At 36.9% G+C, this 14,092-nt stretch overlaps 1 protein-coding gene and 1 pseudogene across 6 annotated transcripts in view; both read right to left on the minus strand.

Moving 5' to 3' along the window:
* Positions 1 to 13,568, minus strand: part of SPOP (speckle type BTB/POZ protein) — a 58,609-nt gene extending 45,041 nt beyond the window's left edge. For 4 of the 6 annotated variants that reach the window (XM_015599311.2, XM_015599313.2, XM_006924780.3 and 1 more), the window contains exon 1: positions 13,335 to 13,568. The gene's annotated coding sequence lies outside the window, so the exon portion shown is untranslated. Of the gene's footprint in view, positions 1 to 186; positions 244 to 13,334 lie in introns of those variants that run through there. The other 2 variants (XM_025041653.1, XM_025041654.1) reach the window with 2 other exon arrangements.
* Positions 4,863 to 4,981, minus strand: LOC112473340 (annotated as a pseudogene).
* Positions 13,569 to 14,092: the final 524 nt, after the last annotated feature.

The raw sequence follows: 14,092 nt of genomic DNA on the forward strand, positions 1-14,092 counted from the left end.
ATCTCAAAATTCTCTTTTGGTAGGTATAGTGAGACCTGGAAATAGGTACTTAAGAAACAAAACAGCTGGTAGAAGAACAAAATAGTTTTTTTTCCTTTATTAAAATGTCTTATAATGCTGTTTTAATTTTTTTTACTATAAAAATATATAAAGAGTAATTAGGAAAAAAAATAGAACATTGCATACCCTTTACAACAATTCCACTTTCACTTCCGCTTCAGGAATCCATCCTAAGAAATCAATCTGTAATGTATAAAAATTTATGTACAAGGATGTTCATCACAGCATAATTTATAAGCTAAAACTGGAGAAAAAGGAAGTTCATTAATAGGAACTTAGCCAAATAAAATATGATGCATCTATACCATAGAAGTCTTTGAAGTGACTTTAAAATATTATTTTTAAATAACATAAAATTTTTAACTTTTAATTTCTATTTTTTCTATTTTTCCATTTTTATTACAGAAAAATCAAATCTTTTGATTACGAAAAAATATAGGGTAGACTTTTAAATTATACACAACTCTTTTTAAGGATTTGTGTGTAGAGCACATTACTCACATTTACTACTATTACCACCACCTAAGGAGTAACACACTAGCTCATGAAGAGAAACAGTCCCTAACAATGTACTGAAGTCAATATGCAAATAACTTCCCTGCTGTTTTCATGTTTCTTCAAGCAAGAAGTTTCTGAAAAAATTAACCAACAATTTTCACTGAAGGAAGTTTCTCATCTATACTAAGCAGGTTTCCATAAGCAGTGACAGGAAGGCAATGAGTCAAAGTCATCACCAAGACAAGTTATATTCCAAAGATCAGCCATCACCACCAGGACCACCCCATCATCAGACCACCAGGGTGGAGGGGAACTACCATAAATCGATTTAGCATCTCTGGTCAACAGATCTGAGTACTGGAGTATACTAAGACCAACATGGTACTCTGTGTCCTTGTGTTGACAGGATTTCAACTTCAATGTCTCACACAGCTATTCCACTTCAGATGCTCATCTCCACCCTCATACCTTAGAAAAAAATCTCTTGGAATTTCTCTACTTCTCAGATATCAATTTCTGAATTTTTTTCTATTACCTCTACCAAGAGGAAGAGAAGAATCAAGATGAGAAAACAGAAACTGTGAAAGTCCTGAGGGAGGACATAGCTGGGTACACTGGAAGATCAGAAGGAAAGCTGGTGCATCTTGAACATGGTGGACAAAAGAAAACACTGTGCAAGAAACAGGCAGGGACCATATATATCTCAGAGGGCCTATCAGGTCATGATAAAGACTTTGGATTTTGTTATTTTCATAAATTTTGCCACTCTCATGGTGAATCAATTTTTTTATAAATGAAAACCTAGATCTGTTTCAAACCTCATCTTCTCTTCCAAAACCCAGTGTAATAGATTCAACTGCCAGCCTGCTAGGCAGCCTCTCCTAAATGCCAATACATGCAAAGCCAAACACTATCTTTTTTCCCCAAATCATCTCCTCCTATTTTATATCTGCTAACAGACAGATCATTCATCCAGGCTCGATCTCTCAAAGCTCTCTTTCATTCTTTGCCTACTGTCTACTGCCACTATATACAGGCTCACAGGTCCTCAAATTCCCAATCTACTCTTTCTATTCTAGCCCCATTGCCACAATCCTAGTTCGCACTAGCACCAATTCTTGTTCGGATTACTGGAATAGGCTAACCAGTTATTTCCCCCATCAAATTTACCCTAAATGATGTCATTTAGATACTTTTAAGACCACCAATAAGCAGATAATATACAAATCTATTACCTCTAGTTCTGACTTCTCTTCAAGCTCCACTCATATATCTGCCTACTTAACATATTTATACTTAGCTTCATTCGCATCTCAAATTTAACATGTCTAAAATTGAACTCCTGATTTCTGATCTTCCCTCCAAATCCCACACTTATTCCTCCCATTCCTATTTATCTCCCACTCCCATCTTAGTAAGTAGCACTTCTACCCATCCAGTTACTTGAGCCAGAAACCTGGGAGTCATCCTTGACACTTTCTTCTCCCTCAACTCTCACATTCAATCTATAATTAAATAGATTCTTTCTTTAACATACTTCTCAAATCCATCTACTTCTCTTCATTGCCTCTGCCACCAAGCCCCACCTACAAAGATTCCTATTTAAATAGTATGAGGTGCAGCCCAGGCATCAGGATTTTTAAAAGCTCCCCAGGTGATTTTAACATGCAGCTAAAGGTGAGAACCACTGCTCTACAGCTTTGGGACTCTCACTAACCTTTGTGATCTTATTTCTACTATTCTCCCTTCTTCACTTAATCCCAGCTGCATTGGCCTCCCTGCTGATTCCTTGAACTTGCCAGGCACATACATTCCTCATGGCTTTTGCCTTGCTATTCCTTCTCTCTGAGTTCTGGTTCACTCTTTTATCTTCAACAGATATTTACTCAAGTATTACCTTTGTAGTGACTTAAGTTCCCTGGCCATTCTACCTAAAATTGCAACACCCACCCCAATCCCAATACTCCCTACCTCTTTATCTGGCTTTATTTTTCTCCTTGAGACTTACCACCTTTTAACATAGCATATATTTTATTTATCTCATTCATGCACTTCATGAAAGCAGGGATTTTTGTCTGTTTGGTTTCTTAACTATATCTTCAACACCTAAAACCGCATTTAGTATAAGGTAGGTAATTAATATTTAACTCCACAGAGCAAGGCCTTCCCAGATTCCCCCAACTAAATTTAACTTCCCTGTTATTCCTCTAATAGTAATTTATTTCTCCCCTTGATAACATTTACAGTAATTTGTAATTATATTTGTGTTTATTTGAAGCTTCTTTTCTAGACTATAAATTCTATGAGAACAGGGATATTTTGTTTGGCTCAACATTATATACAACAATCCTCATGCTTAATTAAGTGGCACAGAGTAACTATTTAAAAAATAGTCAATGAATGAATAAATAAATGAGGTCAAATACATTTTATGAAAGCATACTCTGATCATGTTCCCCCCGCCCCGCCCCAATCAAAAACTTTCAAAGTCTCATCATATTAAACCCTAAATGCCTGGCCTTGGTAGAAAACCTTCCATGGTCTCGGCCACTTTACTTTCCTGCCTTATCTCCCATTATCCCATGCGTCTTTTGATTCAGCTACACTGTTCATTATTTCTGGTATACACCCCAAACTAACAAACACTGCCATTTTGTGGAGGTGTCCACATTTTTGCTCATGACATTCCTTCTCCCCTAATTCTCTCCCCATCTCTGACAATCAAAATTCCAGCCTTCAAAATACCACCCCCTCAAAACTCAGCTCAAAGTAACCTTCACAAAGATAGCCTTTGGCATAAGGTGGATAATTATGACTCCACCCCAACTTCTCCAATTGAATGATCTCTTCCTCTTCTAAATACCAAAAAATACTGGTTTAACTTCCCACTCATTTAAGAACATACCCCTCCCCTACCTTTTATAAAACCTTTTGTTTATATTCACTAAATAGATAGTTGTTGAAATGAAGTCAGTTAACACGACTACTCCCCTTTCTGTCATAAAATATATTTAAATTGGGGGGGTGGTTATCTTTAGACAGACCCTTTAATGACTAAAAGATACAAAATTGGAATGGCCTTCCCTTACATGGCTTTTCTGAAAAGGCAAGATCTGCCCAAATGCAAGTTTTGGAGCTCAGATTTTTAAATGCATTCAACTGCTTGAAAAAAATGTTAAGCTGCAATGTGCTACTATGATGACATAAATTTCATAAGCTATATTAAAATGAGTTACCCTAAGATTATCACATACTTGAAAGACTATCTGGCTGAAAATCTGAATACCTTAAATTCTGCTGTCTGAAATATTAAGTTACTAGAAAAACATATCCGCTCAACAAGAAATATGAAACTTTTTGATCTTTTAAAACATCCCATTCATTTCTATATCGTGTTAAGTAAGCGAATGTTAAGTAACAGCCTAGCAACCCAGCAAAATTCTACCAGGAAACACCTGTTGTATCTCGAGTAACAGATTTCTGTTTCTCAACCCCCTCTCTCTAAGGTTGTGTTTCCCAAAGTGCAGTCCATCAACCCCTGCAGGTCTCTTTCGAGGAGTCTGTGAAGTTGAAACTATTTTCATAATACTAAGAAACTGTTTGCCTTTTTCATTGTGTTGACATTTGCACTAGTGATACAAAATCAATAATAGGTAAAACCGCAGCTGATGCCTTAGCATAAATCCAGGTAATGGCATCAAACTGTACTAGTCATGTGTCTTTCACCACCATGTACTGGTGATTTAAAAAAGTCAAAATCAGTTTCACTTAAGAATGTTCTTGATGAAGCAATAAAAATTATTAGTTTTTTATAAAACCCTTGAGTACATATCTTTTGAATATTCTGTGTGTTGAAATGAGAAGTATGCAAAAAGCACTTCTGAAGGATACTCGAGTACAATGGCTGTCTCCAGGAAAAGCACTTGTGACTCTATTTGAGCTATGAGTTGAACTGCTTTTATCATGGAACACTACTTTTACTTGGAACAAAAAACAAACTGGTTATTCAGTCATGAATATTTAGCAGACATTTTCTTAAAAATGAAGTGAGTCTGTCACTTCAAGAAAAAAAAAAAGACAGTATTTGTTGCCAATAAAATCTGAGCTTTTAATCAAAAATTAGAATTTTGAAAATCTTGTGGCTGCTTGACAGATTCCTAAACTTACAGACTTTTTTTTTTTTAATTTTTATTTATTTTTAGGCAAGGCAACCCTTGGTTGACCTCACAGATTGCAAGGACCTTGTCGGCTTACAATCCCTTATTTCGTAATTTTTTAATTTTTATTTACTTATTTATTTTTTACGCCCACAGCACCTGGTCTTCCTAGGTAATCTCCCAGTCAAGTATTAACCAGGCCCAACCCTGCTTAGCTTCCGAGGTCAGATGGGATTGGGCTTGTTCAGGGTAGCATGGCCACAGACTTAGAGACTTTTCTGATGAGAGAGGTGGTGATATTAACTAACATAGTTTTTTGATATTGCATTATGAAATATGTCATTTGGCAGATCGGCTTAACTCAATGAAACAATATTTCCCAAACAACCAATACATATTATAAATCATGTATTGATAAAAGATCCATTCAAAGTACACAACAGACCCATGGATTTTAATGTAACAGTAACTTCAATACGATTTCAGGTTCCACATTATAACTTAACTTATAAGAAACTACCAATTGTCAAGTTTTGGTATAGTACCAGAAAATAATATGTGTAATTATCTGAAAAAACTATTCCCTCTTCCAACTACATATCTTTTGAGGCCATAATTTCTTCATATACTTCAATCAAAATAATCTATTACATCAGATTGAATATAGAAGCAGATATGAGAATCTGTCTTATATTAAGCTAGATATTTATGAGATTTGCAAAAATGTAAAAAAATTTTACTCGCTAATTTTTTAAAAAAGTTATTTTTCATAAAAAATGTTATTTATGTTAACATGAGATAGTTTTTTTTAAGTAATTAATATTTCTAAACATTTTTGTTTCGATTTCTAATTTGGTCAGTAGCAATCGATAAAAACCACATAAACGAAAGCTCTTGAGGTCCTCAATAATTTTAAAGAGTACAAAGAGTACTGGGACCAAAAAGTTTGAGAACCACTGCTCTAAGAACCACCCCCAACATTACTATTTGTACCAAATCTCCCTTCCCTCATTTTCAACCACAGTTGAAACTCAGGCAGATATCGGGCCCAAGGGAAATCAAGCCTTGGACTGACCAAATCACATATCACTCAGGAATCTGAATTAAGCCCCATAGATACAGAGGTCTATTCACGGCTGAACACTAGAGTCCATTAACTCTTATAGCTGAAGTCCCTAGAACTGTTTTGCTTCCATCCTTTTTTGAGGCCTAGTTTTCAGCTTTTCCTTGCATTCTACGACAGCTATTTTCTTTTGATAAATGTTTCATATGAACTATTTTAAATAGGTTTCTTTTCCTTATGATCAAAGAAGCCGTAACACCATAGAACCTAAATGCCATTAACAAAAGTGTTTTATTTGATGTCCTTATCTGAGACACCAAATTATAATAAGGTTACTTTTCACTTAAAAGACCATATCCCTACATAAAAATGAAAATCACCCCCCAAAAAACTAAAACTTGAATGGAAGTTATAGGCTCATTCAGAACAAGAGACAATTTAACGATGAGCTGCTAGATAAGGGAGGCTTGATTTTTTTTTTTTTTTCTCTTTTAGAGAAGGCCATTCCATGAATTGTGTCAATATACTTTAGACAGCAAATGGCTTCATTAAAATACACCAATCTGACAGGGTTTTTCAAGGAGGCTGATAAACAGAAAAAGAACAAGGTTAGTGAGAGTTGTCATATCAGATACAAACAATTATTACAAAGCTATGATAATTAAGATGGTGCAGTACTAGCACAAGCGACTCTGAGCTGTGAGTTGAACTGATATGCAAACGTATCAGTGGCATGGAATAGAAAATACAGATTATAAGCTCTCATGTAACATAAAAATGGCATAATAAAGTAGTTGGGGGGTAGACATGACTATTTAATAAATGATGCTGGTAACCAAGTTATCCTTATGGGAAGAAAATTAAATACTGACTTCAGAGTTATCATTATGGGGAAAAAAAATTAGATACCTACTTCATACCAAATATCAACATAAATTCCAATTACAAAAAGCAAAACTTTAAAACTTTTAGAAGAAAATATAGCATGTAACTATCACCTGAGTAGAGAAGGAATCCTTCATTAAAACACACAAAAAGACACAGACCACAAATGGAAAACATAATAAATCTGACTCTTCTAAAGTTTAAAACTTAGTTTCAATAAAAGATAAAATAAAGTTAAAAAAAAATGAAACCAAACAAAAAAAAAACCCCAAAACAGAAAATAACAAGTATTGGGGAGAATGCAGAGAAATTGGAATCCTTGTTCACTGTTGGTAGAAATGAAAAATGGTGCAGCCATTACAGAAAACAGTACGGCAATTCTTCAAAAAAAAAAAAAAAAATTAAAGATAGGATTACAATACGATTCAGCAATTCCACTTCTGGGTACATCCAAATAAATGAAATCAGGGTCTCCCCATGTTCACAGTTGCATTATTCACAACAGCCAAAAGGTAGAAGCAACCTAAGTGTTCACTGACAGATGAATAAACAAAATGTGGTATACACATACCATGGAATATTATTCTGCTTTTAAAAAAATAGGAAATTCCAACATATGCTACAACATGGATGAACTTTGAGGGCATTATGTTAAGTGAAATAAGCCAGATATAAAATAAGCCAAATACTGCATGATTCCACTCATATGAAGTATCTAAGGTAGACGAAATCATAGAAATAGAAAGCAGTACCTGTTTCTAAACAACAAAAAAGAATGTAAACCTCAAATTTAAGAGAAAAATGATTACATATATATTTTTTTTCTTACAAATAAATAAATAGGCAGATGGGAAGAATTAGAGGCTTTTAGAAAACTGGTATCGCAGCAGGAAGATTTATGCCAACAGCTTCTTAAAAACAGTCAAGAATAAAGGTCTTCATGGCCAAATAAGGGTTACTGTCTGAATGTTTCATTCCCATTCTGAGGTCTCCATCTCCCAAAGTGGTATGACCAGCTTTGCCACACAGAGCAGCCAGGCAACTCCTGCCAATTCTATTAAAACATGACCATAGCTGTAAGAATGAAGGCCCAAGCATTTCCTAATGAGGCTCTACTTTAGAATCTTTTTTCCTATAATGGAAGCTTGTCAAAAACAAAAGTAAAAGAAGCTACTGGATCTTACTAGCAAATGTGTCAGAATAGCCTTTCAGAGTGATTCACCATGCCTGAAAACACACACAAGAAACAGGTGTGCTTCCCTGAAGACACAACCAGAATTTAATATGGGGCCAGTATTGTTTTATGAAACCAAGTTGAGAATAACTTTATAAAGTCTGGAAGTAAATATGACAAAATAGTAAAAAGAAAAATGATTTTCAGATAAATATCAAAATACTGTTATTCTCAGGCTTTGAATAACTTGAAATCAGTAAGATTACTCAAAATACCACTATATTGTAAGAGTTTAATAAAACATTTTCTGCTAAATGGCAGGAAATGGCAGGAATCAGTCCAGCCCCTAAACCTAGCTTTAGAATGCAGTTCCACTGTATCTTTCATTTGTATTAACCTTCATTAGTCTGATAGAGTTAGAGAAAACACTGTGGATGCAACAATCATTTCTCCTGAGTCTATAGTAGATGATAGAAATCCACAGGATTCAGCGCTGTTCTGAGTTAAGACAGCTAGATATCAGAGTCCATGGCCTATCTGAAATTTTTCCCTAATTAAGAACAATTTGTCTCCCTCTTTTTTCATTAAGAAAATCTGATGATAAAGAAAAAAATGCTATTATGGAATAACCTTACATAACACTCCAACTGTGCGGAGAAATGCATGTAAATGAGGAAGAGAGGAAAGACAAATACATACTTGTGCATATACATACAATGATGTTTTTACATAACAATCAAAACCTCACATCTCCCAGAAAGCTTATGAACACAATTTCAGTCTCTAAATTTCATTCTGTGTACGTTTCATCTCAGAAAAAAAGCAAGGCTGCTCAAGAAAGAAGAAAATCCCCCAGTTTCTTCTACAACTAACCTTATGTTAAAGGAGGAAGGGGGTTGTGGGGAAGCAATGCTCTCCTCAGAAATACTACCTGTCTTTCACAAAGAGTATTCAAGACAAGGAATCTGTGAGGTCTAAGATCCAGAATCCAGCCTTGCCAGCAGTACAGAAGTGAGTCAAACACTAAGTGCTTTGTGTTAAAACAAAGGCACCTTTAGTTTTTAGAATCTGGTTCCAGAAGCGATATAGGGAGATGAACAACAATTTATTAAAAGGGAAGACTATGTGATATCTATACCTATACACACGGGAGCTCTCTCTCACACACACACACGCACGTGCAAGCACAGATGTGAGGGTTCCACATCCGGGACAGGAGAATATAAAGCCAGGAACTTCTTGTACTAGAGGACAAGGAAGTGCTCATACACCAAGTTTAAAAGGGCTTCCACAGGCCAAATATGAGACATTTTGAGCATCAAAAAAAGTCTGTGATCGTTGGTAAAACACAGAATAAATTAAAACCCATGAGTTTATGATTCTCAAACAAGGAGAGAAAAAGAAATAATTCATTTGCCATCATTGGAATTGATAGTTATACCTTCTAAGAAAATTGTTAAAAGGAAAATTAGGAATTTACCTGAACTTTTTGGTAGAAATTACAGTTTATTCCTAACTGATGAAGAAAACATTTACAGAATATTGGGGGAATGGCAGAATTAGAAAATTACCATTTTGCAACAACCAAAAATAACTGATTCAGGCAAGGATCATCATCATTAGATTAAAGGTTGCTGGAGAAATATAATAAATAGTATGGTGCCAAAGCGTCATCACTCTGCAGATTACCTGCTAATTACATAGGGAAAAAAAAGTCTTTACAATGGAGAGATCTGGTATTTATCATATTAAAGAATGATCAAACAAACTCAGCATCATTAATATTGGGACATTATGACATTACGTTTCTCTTAGTGTGACACAATAAGAGGTACAGAGCAACACCTATTAAGTATTCTTATCAAAAATGTTTAACCTGAATCTAATCAAGCCTTTAGACTTCACTGACAGTTATAGGAAATTCGGGGATAAAGAAACAAATTAAATGAAACTATGAGGAAACAATCAGAAAATTCCAGAAGTGATATACTCTGTAAGATAAATGGCCTAGTCTCTTCAAAAAGTCAGTATCGTTTGGGTTCTAAATAAACTTCTAGACTTAAAAAGACTAAAGAGACATGTTTGGAGAAAATACCAATAGCTAAAAGGTGTCAACTTTGAGTCAACTGGGAAAATCTGAACATGAATTGGGTATTAGATGGCATTAGGAAATTACTAGTAATTGCTCTAACTGTGACAATGTATTATAAGAATAATTAAGTAAAATAAAGTATTTACTTTAAGAAGATGCATCTAATGTAAAGTATTAAAGTATTAAGGTGTCGAGATGTCTGCAATATAAAAATTTATATATTATATATATAAACATACATGCACATATATAGATAAAGCAAATATAGCAAAATGAGAACAACTGTTGAATCTAGGGGATAATTAGTATAAAGGTGACAACTGTACTATTCTTTCAATTTTTCTGTTTAACATTTTTCACTTACACAGTTAAAAAAAAAAAAGAAAGAGGGAACACGAAATGCACTATCATCAGAAAGGTGTCTCAAATGAACTCTCCTCTAAATCTTAATCACTCATTTACAAAGTCCTCACAGCACTGGACACAGTGTACTACTATTACTGTTCTGTTTTCTAACTATTCTCTTATTATTTCATATATTCAGTAGATCTGGTTTTCCAATTAGACTATAAGCTCCTTCAGGCACAGATATAGTGAAGTACTCCGCAATCAACAGACTTTTAAAAAGTACTAGTACCAATATTCTGTGTAGCACTCTGTAAAGTACCATAACTGAGTTAGCTTTTCAATTCCTCAACATAATGGCAGTTCACTTGTATAAACAATTTTGAGTCACAGCTATCAAAAGGAAATCTTAAAACTTCATTTATGGGCTTATAGTACTTCACAAAGAAAAACCAGCATCTAACAAAGAAAAAAATTAGAATATAATATAGGTTTTACATGTCTTTCTAGCATTGCAACAGGTGTGTTGTGTTATCCAGGAATATAACTTGATTCTCATGACATTATTCTTCAGTTGAATAGTATCTTCTACCACCACTACACTACTATCTGCAAAAGAGTGACGGCATTTATCCACAACTCCTGGGTGTAATGAAGCTTAACAAGCTACATAATTAATTTTAAAATCTTAGATAAAAGGCTGCATATAGATTTTTAAAAATTTTTGACAGTACAGTGTTGGTGAGTAAAGAGGCAGACTCATACTCTGCTGGCAGGAATATAAGTTCATATTATAAAACCTCTCTGGAAAGCAATTTAACAATATCTAACAACATTAAAAATGCATATATCCTCTGATTCAGCACTTCCACTATGAATTTACCCAACAGACCCCATGTACATAAAAAGTACATACAGGGAATTACTTGCAGCTCTGGAAACAACCTAAGTATCCAATGAGGTGGATGAATGATGATGGTACAGCTATACTAAGGAATACCCGCCATCTTACAAAAAGAGATACCCTATGTACTGTATGGAATGATGGTCAAGATATATTAAATGAAAAAAGCAAAGTGCAAAATAGTGGGTATAGTTTCGTACCATTTGTGTAAAACAACAACAAAAAATAAAAAACACCAAAGAATATATAGTTGTATATGCTTGTAAAAGCATCAACTATCTCTGGAAGGGTAAACAAGATACAAACCAAACATTATGAAGAGCTCTAAAAGGAGAAGTTACCGAAGTACCAAACGGACACCAACCACCCCACTCTAAGAGTGGGGTTGTCACAATAACATACTCTTCAGTGTTCACACAAGAAAAAAAAAAGTGTCCAGCTCTTTCCCAGGACACAGGAGGAGATGCACCCCTCAAACTCCTATGCTTCCATGTCATCTCTTGGCGCCACTGTAACCATGGCAACAGAAAACAGCACAAAAGATAGCTGAGCCATGCAAAGGCCAGAGTTAAATGGGGAAAGGAAAAATATATATATATATACTTTAAGGTCCAAGAACCTAGGGTGAAGATAATTGTGATTATTAAAAAAACAAAAAAAAAAAAAAAAAAAAAAAAAAGCTTTGGAAGGAGAATACCAAAGAAACAACACAAAGGAAAGGAACAGAAAATAAGTCTTACTAACATATCCCATTCCCAGTTATCCAGATAGAAGACACGGTTGGCCAAAGTAAGCAAAAAACACAGAAAATGCTCCCTCCATAACAATTCAGCTATTCATGTTAATGCCATTCAGCAAACCTGTTTACAAGAGTTTATCATTTTCTCACCCTGTTCTGATGGCAGAGGTAAGAAGCAGCAAAGTATGCAAAAGAGCAAGTTAAAGGACCATGGATAATCTGCCAACGGAAAACCCAGGACCTAGATCACTAAAATAGTACTGTACTTTAAAGTTCCTTGTTTAGAATTGCTGTTTGTTACTTGTAAATGTGAAAAAAACTTCATTCTCATTAAAGTTAAAACTTCCACTAGGTAAGTTATCATCCACCAGTAGTTTCAGATTGCGTTTGTTTGCATGTGATGTTCACAGAGCATTAATAATGTACAGCTAAAACGGAAGCTACAGAGATCTTTTACAAAGAAAGAGGCAAATGGGTCACACAAAGTAAGAGGGCTGGAGATGAGAGAACCTCATGTCTTGATTTACAGCTACTACTCTAAGCCTTATATTGTGTGCTATTTATCTCTACCTTACTTAGTTCTGTGAAGATAATTATTTTACTAAACGAACCCCCCCTCCTTGCTTTCTTTTTTGACCCTTAAATCCTCCTCAGAAGGCCTACCAAAATCCCCTGCCAGTTACTGAATACTTTGGAGCACCTACTCCTAAATTTCGGGATGTTTGCATTAAAGGTACAGCATGACGATGAGAGTGAAGAAAAGTAATGTTAGAACTAGAAGTTGCAGTGACAGTTTCAAAAGAAGGGTCAGCGTGGAACACCGCTGGCTCTGGGAGGCGTTTGTAGCCAGGGAATCTCTAACGCCAACACCAGATGCAAACAGTGCTTTGACAATAAGTCCCTCAAACAATTCCAATCCTCTCTTTTGGATAGGCGCAACAGGCTCACTATCTGGCAGCAACTCTAGCGTACTGCATGGGAAGAAGGCGGACGCGTGGTCAAGGGGCTCTTTATCCCGCAGGTCCCTGTAACACAGCTATGCGCATGCGCCCCGAAGGCACCGAACAAGCACCCCCTAGCTCGTTCACACTCGCGCATGCGCAGTCACCCATCTCGCCGCAGGCGACAGCTCACTATTTGTCAAGGGGGATGGGGCTGGGAAAATGATGGGGGGGGCTGAAGGCAGGGGGCGCGTTTGTGTCTCTTGAATGCTTGGGATTGGGAGAAGGAACGGTTGATTAGGCTCTGGTATACACAAGCCACGTAACCCGGGTTGTGGGAAATGGGGCAGAGTATATGTGTGGCCGGGGGGGTGAGGGGAGGCAGGGGGAGGGGGGGGCAATCACCCCTTAAGGGAGGCGCCCCCCCCACTCCAACAGGAAAACCCTCTCCCTCGACTCTCCTCCCCCCCACTCACCTGAAAGCGGCGGCGACAGCTGCTGGTCCCCGTCCCCCTGCTTTCGCCTCATACTGTCCGCAACATCCGGGACCTGCGGGACCGCCGATACACAAATACACACACACACACACACACACACACAGACACACACACACACTAATGGAGCGCGCACACTCACACACATACACACACACCGATACACACCGGCCGAGGCGTCATGGCGTCAGCACGTCGACGCAGCGAGCGCGTACCCGCCGGGCCCCACCCCGCGCGGCCTCCTCCCACTTTACTCCCCTCCCCTCTCTGGGTTCTCCAGCCCTTCCTCGCTCTTCCTCAAGACTCCGCCTACTTTCCTAGCGCGCATGCGTCCCGGGGTCTCACCAGGGCCAGGGGATTTGAGGGGAAGGAGGGGCCTCAGAAGAAAGAGGCGGGAACTCGGAGGAGGTCTCGTGCAGGGCGCCTCGGGCTGCTCCGAGGTGCGAGGACCATATAGAGGCACACCAAGGGGAGTCGGGGTGGTGGCGTAACAATAAAGGCATTTATCAGCAGCAACTTATATTTGCAAGCAGTTTACGGATTATCAAAGTCTTTTACCTCTTTTTTTCTAACCAACTCTTAGTCAAAGGTGTTTTGGACTTGATGATAATGCTAGAGACTTTTCAGTAACTTTTAAATTTTAGCATTTGGAAACAGAAATAAGTACCATGGGGGGGCATATAAGTGACAATTTAAAGGAGTTGATTAATAATTTGTTGTCTTGGACACCTAGATCCCCA

Source organism: Pteropus alecto, unplaced genomic scaffold (genome assembly GCF_000325575.1).
Source record: "Pteropus alecto unplaced genomic scaffold, ASM32557v1 scaffold98, whole genome shotgun sequence".
Lineage (NCBI taxonomy): Eukaryota > Metazoa > Chordata > Mammalia > Chiroptera > Pteropodidae > Pteropus > Pteropus alecto.